Here is a 15,900-nt window from a genome sequence, read left to right on the forward strand (position 1 = left end):
GCGATAAACCATTTGACTTGTTAACATACATATGACTAGGAATGTTACTACATGTATTTTGTATTTTATGTTGTCTGCAATATGTACAAAATTCTGATTAAACATTGGGGATAGCTAACAGAAGTTTCATCATTATTTGGCAATTTAGAAAATGTCACTGGAAAAGAATAATGGTGTACACTGATACTTGGTTGGTGAATTTATTGATGTCTTTCATTTCATACCAGAAATCCTTGAAATCCTTGAAATATTCATGAACTTGTTTAAGAATCAAGATTTTTTCATGAATGTCAATATACCTATAGAATTCAAGAAAAATTCTTGAAAAACAAGAGATCACAGAGTGATCTTGGCGCCCACCAATGTGCCATTTTTGAGTGTTCCAAATTTCAAGACTTACTGACTAGCTCAAGGTCAAATTTCATTTCCATACACAACACTGTGCATGTGGTCCAAATTCAAAAGCTGTAGCTTGAGAAATGTGAAAGTAGGTCACTAGGTCAATGTCAAGGTCAAAGTTTGTTTCGGTATACAATCCTATGCATGTGGTCTAAATTTGAAGCCTGTAGCTACAGAAATGTAAAAGTAGGTCACTAGGTCAATCTTAAGGTCAAAGTTCATTTCGGTACACAAAACTATGCAAGTGGTCCAAATCTGAAGGCTGTAGCTTGAGAAATGTAAAAGTAGGTCACTAGGTCAAAATCAAGATCAAATTCTATTTCGGATCCAAAACTATACATGTGGTCTAAATTTGAAGCCTGTACCTTCAAAAATGTGAAAATAGGTCACTAGGTCAATGTAAGGTCAAAGTTCATTCGTACACAAAATTATGCATGTGGTCCAAATTTGAAGGCTATAGCTTAGAAATGTAAAAGTAGGTCACTAGGTCAAAATCAAGGTCAAATTTTATATCAGAATACAAAACTATGCATGTGGTCCAAATTTGAAGCATGTACCTTAAAAATGTGAAAGTAGGTCACTAGGTCAATGTAAAGGTCAAAGTTCATTTCGGTACACAAAACTATGCATGAGGTCCAAATTTGAAGGCTGTAGCTTGAGAAATGTAAAAGAAGGTCACTAGGTCAAAATCAAGGTCAAATTTTATTTTGGAATACAAAACTATGCATGTGGTCAAAAATTTGAAGCCTGTAGCTTCAAAAATGTGGAAAGTAGGTCACTAGGTCAATGTGAAGGTCAAAGTTTTTTCGGTACATAAAACTATGCATGTGGTCCAAATTTGAAGGCTGTAGCTTGAGAAATGTGAAAGTAGGTCACTAGGTCAAATCAATGTCAAATTTCATTTTGAAACACGGAACTATGCTATGGTCAAATTTGTTGCCTGTACCTTCAAAAATGTGAAAGTAGATACTAGGTCAAAATCAAGGTCAAAGTTTTTTCCAGTGCACAAAACTATGCATGTGGTCCAAATTTGAAGGCTGTAGCTACAGAAATGTGAAAGTAGGTCACTAGGTCAAAATCAAGGTCAACTCATGTCAAGGTTCATCTTGCCACTAAAAAATATACATGGTCCAAATTGAAGGCTGTAGCTACAGAAATGTGAAAGTAGGTCACTAGGTCAAAATCAAGGTCAACTCATGTCAAGGTTCATCTTGCCACTCAAAAATATACATGTGGTCCAAATTTGAATGTTGTACTTATTGACAAGAACATTTAAAAGCTTTTCCCTATATAAGTCTATATGAACCATGTGACCACCGGGGCGGGGCAATTTTTGACCCTAGGGGATAATTTGAACAAACTTGGTAGAGAACCACTAGATGATGCTACATTACAAGTATCAAAGTCCTAGGCTTTGTGGTTTGGACAAGAAGATTTCAAAGTTTTTCCTTATATAAGTCTATGTAAACCATATGACCCCCAGGGCGGGGGGCCATATTTGACCCTAGGGGTATAATTTGAACAATCTTAGTGAAGACCACTAGATGATGTTCACATACAAAATATCAAAGCCCTAGGCCCCTGTGGTTTGGACAAGAGGTTATTCAAGGTTTTTTCCCTATATAAGTCTATATAAACCATGTGACCCCCCCAGGGCGGGGCCATATTTGACCCTAGAGAAATAATTTGAATCATCTTTGTAGAGGACACTAGATGATGCTTCAAACCAAATATCAAAGCCCTAGGCTCTGTGGTTTTGGACAAGAAGGTTTCACAGCTTTTCCCTATATAAATCTATGTAAAATATGAATAAAAAAAGGGCCATAACTCACTTATAAATTGTTGAACCAGTCTGATTTCAGGGGACACAACTAGGGTACCAATACATCATTCTGACAAAGTTTGGTCAAAATCCCCCCAGTAGTTTCTGAGGAGATGCGATAACGAGAAATTGTTAACGGACGGCCCAAACGGACGCAGAGTGATTTAATAGCCCACCATCTGATGATGGTGGGCAAAAAATGATGAACATTTTGGAGCAGTTTAAAGAATATTAAAATCTTTAAAACATTCTTGATGTGTTCTTAAGAAAAAGTCATCTAAGATTCAATGAAAGTACAAAAAATTCCCAAACCTTTTTTCTAGTTCAGTACCAGTTCTTGAACCCAATAGGAGTTTCTGAACTGTTCACTCTTTAAAAACTAAAAACTTAGGTTTTCCTTTTACAATAAAGAATAAGTTCATGAACTGTTCATGAATGTTATGAACTTTTAAATTTATTTCACATGATCAGTTTCCATTATTTTGTTGCTGCGGGGGGAAATTTTTGCACATGTGATTCAGCAATTTTTTAGAAGTTTGTGCAGCAAATGAGAAGGAAATATTTATCATACTACAGTTAGGAATGGTTTAAAAGGAACATGAGTATACTGAATATCAAATAGGTAATTATGGTGTTGTCATAAATTGTTCATTTTAAAAACTATAAAAATCCTTTTAAAATGTCACATGTTTTCACGACCCTGAAACAAAGCTAGTATCTAATCTGAATGTCAATCTTGAGTTAAAGTAAATTAGACCGTCTAGCAACTAAAATTTCGGATACTCTTTCATGTTCAGAAAACAGAGATGTGGTTACAAAACAAGGTTAGCATTTGTTGTTTTTCCCGCTTTTTTATATTTTGGAATTTAAAGACCTTTTTCAGTGTTGTATGAGGGTGTAATAATTCTTAAATGCAAAATGGACAAAATTTGGATGTCCTTGGACTTATCACAGGTTAAACAGTGCAAAGTGTTCTCAAGTCACTGACCTGAGAAAGCCTGCTTTCTCAGACAGGGCTTTTTCGGGCAGTTGCTATAGTAATGTCACTATTGTAAAATCACTGTTTCTAATTCAGCTGGGTTCATCAACTTTCCATTTATCTTGTTACTTTCAGTTCAGGAACCCTGGTTCATGAACTATGGTTCATCAACTTGATGAATAGTTGATTGCCGCAAAAAGTCCCCATTTGTAGTTGATGAATGTTCATGAATAGTTCAAAAATTTATTCATGAACTTTTCATCAGTTCGCAGATTTCTGGTTCATCAAATTTCAAAACCCCAAATAAATTCATGAACTTTGATGAACACATCCATTCATGAATTTGATGAACCAGTCCAGTTCATGAACTTGATGAACCCACACCCGTTTCTTTGAATTTTTGATGCCAATAAAAAGCCCCATTTGTAGTTCACTAACTCTCATGAACTATTCATGAACTGTTCTTGAACAAAGTTCTGAAATAGTTCAAGGATTATTCATGAACTGTTCATGAATTTCTCAACAGGGCAGCTTACATACAAAACCTTAACCAAAAAATTCTAAGTCGAAAAAGGGGCATTATTTTGTAAAAATGCAAAATAGAGTTATATAACCTGTGCAATGTAAGCCCAGTTTATCACAGTAAAAAAGGGTGGTGAGTTTCAATCCATTCCCACAAGGGGTTACTGAGATCCCCAGCTTACATACAAAACCTTAACCAAAAATTTCTAAGTCAAAAAAGGGGCATAATTTTGCAAAAAAGCAAAATAGAGTTATGGAACCTGTGCAATGTAAGTTTATCGCAATGAATAAGTGTGTGAAGTTTCAATCCATTCCCACAAGCAGTTGCTGAGATACCAGCTTACATACAAAAACTTAACAAAATCGGGACGGGGACGCATGGGCGAGTCCAATAGCTCTACTATTCTATGAATGGTCCAGCTAAAAATCAAACCAACCTCCACCTCACGTGACCCAGTTTTGAACTGAGTATGAGTGGTTTTTTTTTTTCTATTATTGACATAGTGACCTAGTTTTTTGAGCTCATGTGACCCAGTTTTTGAACTTGACCTAGATATTACAAGATAAAAATTCTGACCAATTTTCATGAAGATCCATTGAAAATATGGCCTCTAGAGAGGTCAAAAGGGTTTTTCTATCATTTGACCTAATGACCTAGTTTTTGACTGCACCTGACCCAGTTTCGAAATTTATCTAGATATCATCAAGGTGAACATTCTGACCAATTTTCATGAAGATCCATTGAAAAATATGGCCTCTAGAGAGGTCACAAGGTTTTTCTATTTTTGGTTCTACTGATCTTGTTTTTGACCGCAGTTGACCCAGTTTCGAACTTGATCTAGATATCATCAAGATGAACATTCGGACTAACTTTAATACAGATCCTATGAAAAAAATGGCCTCTAGAGAGGTCACAAGTTTTTTTATTATTTGACCTACTAACCTAGTTTTTGATAGCACGTGACCCAGTTTCCAATTTGACCTAAAAATCATCAAGTTGAACATTCTACCAATTTTTCATGAAGATTCATTCAACGCTCTAGAGAGGTCACAAGGTTTTTCTATTTTTAGACCTACTGACCTAGTTTTAAAACGCACGTCACCCAGTTTCAAACTTCACCTAGATATCATCAAGATAAACATTCAGACCAAGTTTCATACAGATCCCATGAAAAATATGGCCTCTAGAGAGGTCACAAGGTTTTTTTATTATTTGACCTACTGACCTAGTTTTTGAGGGCAAGTGACCCAGTTTCGAATTTGTCCTAGATATCATCAAGGTGAACATTCTGACTAACTTTCATGAAGATCCATTGAAAAGTATGGCCTCTAGAGAGGTCACAAGGTTTTTCTATTTTTAGACCTACTGACCTAGTTTTGGACCACACATGACCCAGTTTCAAACTTGACCTAGATATCATCAAGATGAACATTCTGACCAACTTTCATAAAGACCCCATGAAAAATGTGACCTAGTGGTCACAAGCAAAAGTTTACACACGGACGGATGGACTGACGGACACTGCGCGATCACAAATGCTCACCTTGTCACTTTGTGACAAGTGAGCTAAAAACGAGAGGGCCATGAAGGCCCTGTATTGCTCACCTGACCTATTGGCCTAAAGATAATCAAGATTAACATTCTGACCAAGTTTCATGCAGATACAGTCATAAATGTGACCTCAAGAGTCTTAACAAGCTTTTCCTTTAATCTGACCTGGTGATCTAGTTTTTGACCCCACCTGACCCAGATTAAAACTTGACCTAAAGATCATCAACATTAACATTCAAACCAAGTTTAATTAAGATATGGTCATAAATGTGACTTATACAGTGTTAACTAGTTTTTCCTTTGATTTGACCTGTTGACCTAGTTTTTAGCCCCATCTGACCCAGATTTAAAGCTGACCTAAAGATCATCAACATTAACATTCTTACCAAGTTTCATAAAGATACAGTCATAAATGTGTAACTAGCTTTTCCTTTGATTTAACCAGGTGACCTAGTTTTTGAACCCGCATGACCCAGATTCGAACTTGATCTAAAGATCATCAAGATTAACATTCTGACTAAGTTTCATGAAAATAAAGCCATAAATGTGGCCTCTAGAGTGTTAACAAGCTTTTCATTTGATCTGACCAAGTGACCTAGTTTTTGACCCCATCTGACCCAGATTTGAATCTGACCTAAAGATCATCAAGATTAACATTCTGACCATGTTTCATTAAGATATGGTCATAAATGTGACCTCTAGAGTGTTAACTAGCTTTTCCTTTGATCTGACCTGGTGACCTAGTTTTTTTACCCTACATGACCCAGATTCAAACAGGACCTTAAGATCATCAAGATTAACATTCTGACCAAGTTTCATGAAGAAACATCATAAATGTGGCCTCTACAGAGTTGACAAGCTTTTCCTTTGATTTGACCTGGTGACCTAGTTTTTGACCCCAGATGACCCAATATCAAACTCGTCCAAGATTTTATTGAGGATAACATTCTGACCAAGTTTCATTAGGACTGGGCTAAAATTGTGACCTCTAGAATGTTCACAAGCTTTTCCTTTGGTTTGACCTGGTGACCTAGTTTTTGAACCCAGATGACCTAATACATAACTCGTCCAAGATTTTATTGAGGGTAACATTCTGACCAAATTTCATTAAGATTGGGCCAAATTGTGACCTCTGGAGTGTTAACAAGCTTTTCCTTTGATTTGACCTGGTGACCTAGTTTTTGACCCCAGATGACCCAATATTGAACTCGTACAAGATTTTATTGAGGATGACACTCTGACCAAGTTTCATTAAGATTGGGCCAAAATTGTGACCTCTAGAGTGTTAACAGTCAAATTGTTGACGACGGACAGATGCACGGCAGACGGACGACGGACACAGGGCGATCACAAAAGCTCACCTTGAGCACTTTGTGCTCAGGTGAGCTAAAAACAATAGGGAAAAGAACCTATAACTCCTCCAAAACATAAAGGAATCTTAATGCTTAATCCCTACCAGAAAGAAAGAGAGTAACTCACTCCAACTTTTATCTAGAAGAAATCCACTCCAAGAGGGGAGAAGTTCTTAGAAAAGTAAACAAAGTGTGTTCCAATGGGGAGAAAATTAACATATTTTATAGGTTCATTCCAATGGATGGAATTAAACCAATATCCCTTTTGAATGGTTTATGTCAAACTTTTTTGGGAGGGAATTGAGTGTACACTTCCGAATCATGAGCATTCTTTCTTACCTAGTTCAATTCTTGATCAAAAGTACTATAACTGAACACCTAAACTGTGTAATAAAAGAAACAGAAGCAATATTTAAAGGAGGCAATCCTACATTTTCTTTAGACTTGTCAGTAAGTTATTATAGCCAGCTATTCCTATATTCTCCTGACTTATATTGCATGTAAGGTTACAGAAAAAAGAAATATATTTTTCTCAAGAGCTGATGGTATTCTGTGAGAGTTATTCTGCTGTCTGTAAAGTAATAATCAATATAAATTCATTATGAAAGTGATAAGGAAATTGCCTTGCACAATTTGATATATCAATATCAACAAAATACCCCCAGTGTTGGTACTGCAAACATAATTATACCTAAATGCTCACTTGTCAGTTTCAACTTAAGTCGCAGCACTATTTTGTTAAAAACATTAGTCAGACTCATAATATACAAAATTTCAGACTTAAGGTAGTTCTGCATGATTGTCTGGATAAAAAAATTCTCTAAAATATGGTGGAGGTGGGGGAGGGGATTTTTTTCAGACAAGTTCAGTCAATGTGCAGTTTCAGAAATATTCAGAAAAATAATTCAGATCGAAACCATAATACATCTAAATCAACAAATACATAACTTTTCTTAGTCAGATTTAAACTAGATGCCCACAGGCAGCATGTCGAGTCCACTAGCTGTCAAAAGGACTAGGAGTTGCACATGACACCCTGTCTCATTGAGGTAAACATTTATGCCAAATGAAAAATGATTGCAAAAAGTTACAATAAAAGTTATTTATACAACAAAGGGAAGTAAATCTTTTAAAAAATCTAAGTCCAGAGATAGGTCAAAATACATCTCAAAATTGGATGTAACATGCATTCTGTACTACAGAAAAGTGGTCTTGATTTTTCCCTACGACCAGTAATAAAAAAGTTACAATATAAGCTATTTATAGTAACAACAAAGGGAAGTAATTCTAGGTTCTCCATCTCCAATTGTGCCAAGTAACCAAGTTACATCAAAATCCCTCCATGCTTGAAAAAGAAATGCTCCGGACAAAGTCATTCTTGTTTCTCACCTTTGACCTCCAAGTGTGACCTTGACCTTAGACCTAGGGTCCTGGTTCTTGCGCATGACACTCCGTCATATGATTGTGAACATTTGTGCCAAGTAACATCAAAACCCCTCCATGCATGAAGAAACAAGAGTGCCTGATTGTCACAATATACGCCCGTCACAGCAAATTTCTTTACTCTATCTGCTGTATTGCAAATGAATTCTAATTTTGTGGTTGTTTAGTAATCATTGTAATCTTTTGTTTTCCTAAGTCCACAAAAAAAAAAAACTTTACCAGGGAGAGAGACCTAAAATACACCTAAAAAATTTTAAATAACATTTATGTTGTACACAGAAAAGTGGTCTTGTTTTTTCAAATATGGTCAATTATAAAAAGTTACAAAATAAGAGTTATTTATAGTAACAACTAAGGGAAGTTAATCTTAAAAAAAAATCCAAAAAAAAGTTTAAAGTCCACGCAACTGTGCATGACAATTCCTTCATGATGGTGTATAATTGGTGCCAAGTTACATCAAAATCCCTCCATGCATGAAGAAGAAAAATGCTTTGGACAAAGTCATTCTTTTATTGACCTTTGGCCTCTAAGTGTGACCCTTTACCTTTGACCTAGGGACCTGCTCTTGTGCAAGACACTTCGTCTCGTGGGGGTGAACATTTGTTTTCCAAGTTATATCAAAATCCTCTATGCATGAAGAAGAAAAAGCTCCGGACAAGGTTTTCATTCTTGTATCCTTGACCTCTAAGTGTGACCTTGACCTTAGACCTAGGGACCTAGTTTTTGCGCATGACACCTCCGCCTCATGGTGGTGAACATTTGTGTAAGTTATATCAAAATCCCTTATGCATGAAGAAGAAATGCTCCGGACAATTTTCATTAATTCTTGTATTTCCCTTTTACCTCTAAGTGTGACCCTTTACCTTAGACCTAGGGACCTGGGTTTTTGCGCATGAACACTTTGTCTCATGATGGGGAACAACTGTGCCAAGTTTTATCAAAATCCCTCAAAGCATGTAGAAGATATGCTCCAGACAAAGTTGTGGACGCCGCCCGCCCACCCACCCACCTACCCACCAGGGGCGTTGCCATAATACATCCCATTTTTCAAACGGGCGTATAAAAATGCTCTGGACAAAGTCATTATTGAAGTTAACCTTTGACCTTCAAGTGTGACCTTGACCTTTGAGATAGGAACCTGCAGTTTGCGCATGACACCTGTCTCACTGAGGTTTAACAAATTAAAGCCAAATATAAAACGAGAATTTCTCCCATGCATGTCAAAAGTTATGGTCCGGACAAACAAACCCAGACGGCCCACATACACCGAACTGCCATTTGGACAACTATGCCTTCGCTTCCGCAAGCGGGCCCGACAAAAATGTTCTTGCATCATATCCAATGATTATCAGACCAACAACCAGACCATTACGTATATGAAACAATTCTGAGACAGAAAGCTGCATAATATTTTCTTGAATAATAAAAAAAATTCTACATAACATATTCTCAGACTGTCAAACTTCATGGAAGTTCAATCAAACATGACATCTAATCACTAATCAATAGAAAATGTTACTTTGTGTCTGGTACAGGGCAAAGAAGTTCATGCACGAATGACAATTATTGTGATTTATTGCACAACATCTCTTGATTTCACTACAAAATATATCCCTTCTGATATCCTGACTCCTTCTCACTTGTGTTGATAAAATATAATATCACTTCACAGGAGTTAGTTTATACATAATTTATTTTAGGTCCATTGTGAAGGAAGTTCTACAACTTATATTAATCACTCTCGACACCTCATTCCTGATGGAATCCATCGCCTTGAGGGTATGAGAGAAGACGCCAGTTTCTGCCCTTTTAATGCCTAGCGCCAAGCAAGGGAGCCACTGGTACCATTTTTTACGTCTTCGGTATGACGCGGCCGGGGATCGAACCCATGACCTCCTGCACTCGAAGCGGACGCTCTACCACTAGGCTACCGAGGTAGTCGTGTTGGTACTAATATGTCCATATTTTTTCACAAATCAACATGACTGGCTTTAAAACCTTTTTGGGCCACCAAAGGAATAACTGAAATCCAATTAGCACTTTCAGAGAAAAAGATGTGTCCACTATAAACATGCACTTGTGGGTGTTTGGCAAGAGGACAAGTTTCAATCAATACGAAACAGGAACCAGAGCTGTTTGTAAAATATTTATGCCCCCCATCCCCATGATAGCTTGTCACATTTTCAGTCCAGAGAATGTTATAAATTATATCCTTGACAATTGACCTACTGACCTCAACACAATAGGGGCAATGTACTAACCACTGACAACCATGACTGTAGACCAAAGCATTTTTTATTTATTTGGACAGAAAGTATTTTCAGTCTAAGGAATATGACCCTGACATTTGACCTACTGATCCCCAAAACTTTAGGGGGTCATCTACTGATCACAGGTAATCATCCTATGTAGTCTGAAGGAAGCAGGCCAAAGGATTCTCAAGTAACTAAGCAGAAAATATTTTCTGTCTTGAAGTCACTTTAACCTCTGACCTACTGAACCCCAAATAATAGGGGATATTAGTTATTTAGTGAAAATCTCTATCAGTCTCCAAGTCACTGTGACCTTTGACCTAATGACTCAAAAACAGTGTCATCTACTGCACATAGGCAATTATCCTATAAAGTTTGATGAATGTAAATTGAGTATCCTTAAATGCTGCTTGATACAAGGAAGGCAGTAGGTTGTGATCATGGCTTTTTTCTCAATATGTGACCTGGTTTGTGCGCTCTGTACATCACCTTGGTGATGAAACAGGTACCTGATGCTAGTTTTATAAAAAAAAAACTTTCCATCAGTTACAATGTACTTATAAAACTTGACTTTCCAGCAAAACTTTATTTTCAAGAGCATATTCTTCATTTTGCCCTGGTATTTCTAATAAATCCAGACATTTTACACAAGAATAATCCATAAACAAACTTGCACATTTTTCATTAACAATATTATTTATTGGAATAAAGTTGAAGACAAATAATCTTGAGTGCATTGATCAATATATCACACTGTCAGGTACAAGTCTGTTAGAATCCTCCAAGACATAATTAGCACTGGCCAAGCAGGCAATTTATTTTGGGATGAGAAACATTTAGGATAAAACAACCAATCTGATCAGTTCAGTTCAGCTCAGGTGAGCTAAAAGCATTCCAATCATATGTCAGATCTAATTTTAGTTATCAGAAAAAGTAACATCAACTTATTTTACCCTGTTTCAGTTCAGTTCAATAAAATTTAAATATCTTATTAAGCAAAGTTCAATTATAAAATTAATGGATTAAACTAGGTCCCACAATAAAATCAATATTTAAAGTTCATTTTCATTCAATCTTGTCCAGTTCTTTTTCAATATCAATTAATACAGCTGAAATACAGTCAAACTCTACTGCCAAAGACAATAATTATGTGAACAGAGAACATCTTGTTTGACAAAGTCCATTATTTTCATTAATTTTCTTCCGGACCTGTTTATTCAGGTAAAGGACCCATAATGCATGCAGACAATTGACAAATCATGTATTCTCAGGATTCCATTTCCGTATTTCTCCATTTTTTACGGGAAGTGTTATAATAGCTAAACTTATGTTCAGTACTACAGAAAGTAAAAGTAACTCCTTACAAAGACAGAATATTTCCTTTTCCAAGCTTTTAGTTAGTATTGAACCTCCCTAGAAGTAAAATTTCTATATTATAAACATTGAAGTCTAGTGTCTTCTGAGGGCTCGTTATTCAATTCTAAATTCCAGTTAAAACTGTGATCAATTCTTAAATCAGAAATCAGAGCAATCTTCAACAAACTCTATATTTGTCACATTTAAGGCAATAAACCCATAATGGTATATGATTTAAGGTAGCACACACATGATAATAAGACTGTAATTTTAAGTTTGCCATTTAAGTTTTTCTGGCTAGTAACTGAAAACCAACTGCTTTATAAGTTAAATAAACAGCAGACGAATGTCAAAACCGCATGCAAAAATATATATTAGAAGTAATCACACTGAAATTCATGGGCTCACCACCTTTAAAGAAAATAATTTATAGATGTAGGAAATCTGTGTCATACAGGTCACAGAGGTGTAGGAGATGTGTGTCATACAGGTTACAGAGGTGAGAAAAAGACAATCTCCTTAACCTAATTATTAACAGCAACTAATTTATTCATGGATTTATTAATTATTCTAAGATTTTCACACCTAAACAATTTTCTGCAGTATGAAATATTCATTGTATGACACTGGACAGCACACCAAACAACAGATTTCCACACCTTTAAACACTATAACTCTGTTCCAGACACTGTGATGGTGACCTACATAACAAATCAAATGCGCAAAGACAAGGTAGGTCATCAAAGTAAAGTTATAATGAATTTAGTCACGTCAGCTTCCATGATCACATTAATATTTGATGACTTGGTGACAAAGAACTTATAACATGCAATAAATATATTTTGTTCAATATTACAAATTGAAGACTATTATAAAGATCCAGCTTAGAAGACCTAAAATGTTAACTTCTAGACCACTATTGCCATTTACTTAATCTAAATACTGTAAATCCACTACTATAGGTGGGAGACTAATTTTTGTGGATTTCATGATTAAATTTAGCCCCACAAAACTAAATCCCATTAAAAACATAAATTTGCTGTACATCTTTACAATCCCCTCATTTCTGTCCAAACAAAATGGCTGTTGAAATATAATTTATGCCAACAAAATAAAGAGATTTCACAGTACTCTACTCTTCAGGCCAGGGGTCTTTTGGACCAAGAGGTCTCTGTTGACACTTGACTGTACAGCTAAAAATACCAGACACAAAAGCTCAAGTCATTTTCTTCCAGTAAACATTTTGACTGCAACTGGGTGTCATTTGTCTCAACAAGAGATCACAGAGTGATCTTGGCGCCCACCAATGTGCCATTTTTGAGTGTTCCAAATTTCAAGACTTATTGACTACCTCAAGGTCAAATTTCATTTCCGTACACAACACTGTGCATGTGGTCCAAATTCAAAAGCTGTAGCTTGAGAAATGTGAAGGTAGGTCACTAGGTCAATGTCAAGGTCAAAGTTTGTTTCAGTATACAATCCTATGCATGTGGTCTAAATTTGAAGCCTGTAGCTACAGAAATGTGAAAGTAGGTCACTAGGTCAATCTTAAGGTCAAAGTTCATTTTGGTACACAAAACTATGCAAGTGGTCCAAATTTGAAGGCTGTAGCTTGAGAAATGTTAAAGTAGGTCACTAGGTCAAAATCGAGGTCAAAATTTTATTTCGGAATACAAAACTATGGATGTGGTCCAAATTGAAGCCTTTCCCTTCAAAAATGTGAAAGTAGGTCACTAGGTCAATGTAAAGGTCAAAGTCCATTTCGGTACACAAAACTATGCATGTGGTCCAAATTTGAAGGCTATAGCTTGAGAAAAAGTAGGTCACTAGGTCAAAATCAAGGTCAAATTTTATTTCAGAATACAAAACTATGCATGTGGTCCAAATTTGAAGCCTGTACCTTAAAAATGTGAAAGCAGGTCACTAGGTCAATGTAAAGGTCAAAGTTCATTTCGGTACACAAAACTATGCAAGTGGTCCAAATTTGAAGGCTGTAGCTTGAGAAATGTAAAAGCAGGTCACTAGGTCAAATCAAGGTCAAATTTTATTTCAGAATACAAAACTATGCATGTGGTCCAAATTTGAAGCCTGTACCTTAAAAATGTGAAAGTAGGTCACTAGGTCAATGCAAAGGTCAAAGTTCATTTCGGTACACAAAACTATGCAAGTGGTCCAAATTTGAAGGCTGTAGCTTGAGAAATGTAAAAGTAGGTCACTAGGTCAAAATCATGGTCAAATTTTATTTCGGAATACAAAACTATGCATGTGGTCCAAATTTGAAGCCTGTACCTTAAAAATGTGAAAGTAGGTCACTAGGTCATTGTGAAGGTCAAAGTTTTTTCGGCACACAAAACTCTGCATGTGGTCCAAATTTGAAGGCTGTAGCTTGAGAAATGTGAAAGTAGGTCACTAGGGCAAAATCAATGTCAAATTTCATTTTGAAACACGGAACTATGCATATGGTCCAAATTTGACGCCTGTACCTTCAAAAATGTGAAAGTAGGTCACTAGGTCAAAATCAAGGTCAAAGTTTTTTCCAGTGCACAAAACTATGCTAGTGGTCCAAATTTGAAGGCTGTAGCTACAGAAATGTGAAAGTAGGTCACTAGGTCAAAATCAAGGTCAACTCATGTCAAGGTTCATCTTGCCACTCAAAAATATACAAGTGGTCCAAATTTGAAGGCTGTAGCTACAGAAATGTGAAAGTAGGTCACTAGGTCAAAATCAAGGTCAACTCGTGTCAAGGTTCATCTTGCCACTCAAAAATATACATGTGGTCCAAATTTGAATGTTTTAGTTATTGACAAGAACATTTTAAAACTTTTCCCTATATAAGTCTATATGAACCATGTGACCCCCGGGGCGGGGCCATTTTTGACCCTAGGGCGATAATTTGAACAAACTTGGTAGAGAACCACTAGATGATGCTACATTACAAGTATCAAAGCCTTAGGCTTTGTGGTTTGGACAAGAAGATTTTCAAAGTTTTTCCTTATGTAAGTCTATGTAAACCATATGACCCGCAGGGCGGGGCCATATTTGACCCTAGGGGAATAATATGAACAATCTTAGTTGAAGACAACTAGATGATGTCACATACAAAATATCAAAGCCCTAGGCCCTGTGGTTTTGGACAAGGGGTTATTCAAAGTTTTTCCCTATATAAGTCATTATAAACTATGTGACCCCCCAGGGCGGGGCCATATTTGACCCCAGAGAAATAATTTGAATCATCTTGGTAGAGGACCACTAGATGATGCTTCAAACCAAATATCAAAGCCCTAGGCTCTGTGGTTTTGGATAAGAAGGTTTTCAAAGTTTTTCCCTATATAAATCTATGTAAAATATAGAAATAAACAAAGGGCCGTAACTCACTCATTAATTGTTGAACCAGTCTGATTTTCAGGGGGACTTAACTAGGGTACCAATACATCATTCTGACAAAGTTTGGTCTAAATCCCCCCAGTAGTTTCTGAGGAGATGCGATAACGAGAAATTGTTAACGGACGGACGGAATGACGGACGGACGGACCACGGACGCAGAGTGATTTTAATATCCCACCATCTGATGATGGTGGGCTAAAAAGATAATGTAGGCCTACTGACCTAGTTTTTGACCCCACATGACCAAGAGTTGAACCTGACCTAAAGATCACCAAGACAAACATTCTGACTAATATTTCATAAAGATTTGGTTACAACTGTGGCCTCTAGAGTGTTCACAAGCTTTTCCTTTAATTTTACCAGTGACCTAGTTCTAGCTTTTGACCCCACATGACCCAGATTCAGACTTGACCTAGAAATGATTCAGACAAACATTCTGACCCAATTTCATAAAGACTGAGTCACAAATGTGGCCTCTAAAGTGTTCACAAGCTTTTCCTTTGATTTGACCAGGTGACCTAGTTTTTGACCCCACATGACCCAGATTCAAATTTGACCTAGAAATCACCAAGACAAACGTTCTGACCAAGTTTCATAAAGATTTGGTTACAACTGTGGCCTCTAGAGTGTTCACAAGCTTTTCCTTTAATTTTACCAGTGACCTAGATCTAGCTTTTGACCCCACATGACCCAGATTCAAACTTGACCTAGAAATGATTCAGACAAACATTCTGACCCAATTTCATAAAGACTGAGTCACAAATGTGGTCTCTAGAGTGTTCACAAGCTTTTCCTTTGGCCTGACCTACTGACCTAGTTTTTGACCCCACATGACCCTG

At 36.6% G+C, this 15,900-nt stretch overlaps 1 protein-coding gene across 15 annotated transcripts in view; it reads right to left on the minus strand.

Moving 5' to 3' along the window:
* Positions 1-15,900, minus strand: part of LOC123541454 (transmembrane and coiled-coil domains protein 2-like) — a 155,369-nt gene that overhangs the window by 76,568 nt on the left and 62,901 nt on the right. The window lies entirely within an intron of this gene.

This window comes from Mercenaria mercenaria, chromosome 16 (assembly GCF_021730395.1).
Source record: "Mercenaria mercenaria strain notata chromosome 16, MADL_Memer_1, whole genome shotgun sequence".
NCBI lineage: Eukaryota > Metazoa > Mollusca > Bivalvia > Venerida > Veneridae > Mercenaria > Mercenaria mercenaria.